This window comes from Echinops telfairi, unplaced genomic scaffold (assembly GCF_000313985.2).
Source record: "Echinops telfairi isolate 266 unplaced genomic scaffold, ASM31398v2 ScPeMD7_1;HRSCAF=3_0, whole genome shotgun sequence".
Lineage (NCBI taxonomy): Eukaryota > Metazoa > Chordata > Mammalia > Afrosoricida > Tenrecidae > Echinops > Echinops telfairi.
This window is the reverse complement of record NW_022103896.1, coordinates 49,317,726-49,319,383: the sequence shown is the minus strand read 5'-3', so window position 1 is coordinate 49,319,383 and position 1,658 is coordinate 49,317,726.

Sequence of the window (1,658 nt, the reverse complement as noted above, 5' to 3'; positions counted from 1 at the left end):
TGGAACTGTTTACGGGAGTAGAAAGCCCAGTCTTTCCCCTCGGAGCTGTTGGTGTTTTTTTGCTTGTTTTTATAAATTTTATTAGGGGCTCGTACAACTCTCTTTTTTTGTGTGTGTGGTTGGTTCTTTGTTTTTGTTTTTCTTTCTTTTAAAAATCATTTTATTGGGGGCTCATAAACTCTTATCACAATCCATCCATCCATCCATTGTGTCAGGCACATTTATACATTTGTTGCCATCATCATTCGCAAAACATTTTCTTTCTACTTGAGCCCTTTGTATCAGCTCTACATTTCCCCCCCACCCTCCTCCTCCCTCCGTCCTTCCCTCGTGAACCCTTGATAATTTATAAATTATTATTATTTTTTCATGTTTTGCACTGTCTGATGTCTCCCTTTACCTTCTATGTCTGTTGTCCATCCCCCTGGGAGGGGGTTATGGGTAGGTCATTGCGATCGGTTCCCCCTTTCTTTCCCACCTTCCCCTTACCCTCCTGGTATGGCTACTCTCAATATTCGTCCAGAGGAGTTTATCAGTCCTGTATTCCCTGTGTTTCCAGCTCTTATCTGTACCAGTGCACATCCTCTGGTCTAGCCAGATTTGTAAACTAGAACTGGGGTCATGATAGTGGGGAGGGGGAGGAAGCATCAAAGAACTAGAGGAAAGTTGTATATTTCATCTGTGCAACATTGTACCTTGACTGGCTTGTGTCCTCCTCGCAACCCTTCTGTAAGGGGGATGTCCAATTGCCTATAGTTTGGCTTTGGGATCCCACTCCACACACTCCACCCCATTTACATTGACATGATTTTTTGCTGTGGGTCTTTGATGCCTGATACCCGATTCTATCAATACCTCATGATCACACAGACTGGTGTGCTTCTTCTATGTGGGTTTGGTTGCTTCTCAGCTACATGGCCGCTTGTTTATCTTTAAGCCTTTAAGACCCCAGATGCTATATCTTTTGAAAACCGGGCACCATCAGCTTTCTTCACCACATTTGCTTATGTGCCCTCTTTTTCTTCAGCGATCGTGTCTGGAAGGTGAGCATCTCAGAATGCCGATTATTAGAACAAAGTGTTCTTGTGTTGAGGGAGTATTTGAGTAGAGGCCCAATGTCCATCTGCTTCCTTAATACTAAACCTATAAATATATTTACATAGATCTATTTCCCCATCATCATACATAAATATGTTTTCATATGTACATACCTGTATTTAGATCTCTATAAATGCCCTTTGCCTGCTAGTTCTTTCCTCTATTTCCTTTAACTTTCCTCTTGTCCCAATATCATGTCTAGCCTTCATTTGGGTTTCAGTAATTTCTCTCGATTACATTGCCCTTGATCAGATCTTACTAGACTGGCAAGGGAAAGGAAGTGGGTGTTAACAAACCCAAGGACAAGGGAATAACAAGTGATCTAAAATTGATGGCAAGGAGGCTGTTGGTGGTTTTAAATTGTTGAGCATGTGGATCTCAGCCCAATGAGTAACCACTATACCACCAGGGTAGTGGTTACTATCATACATAAGACACAGAAATAATATCAAGAAGAAAGGAATGAAAAAAGCAACCAAAATAGATGCCAGAAATACTTTGAAGTTAAAAATGCTGAACATTTTATCTAGTTTTCATGGAAATAAAAGATTCATGTAACC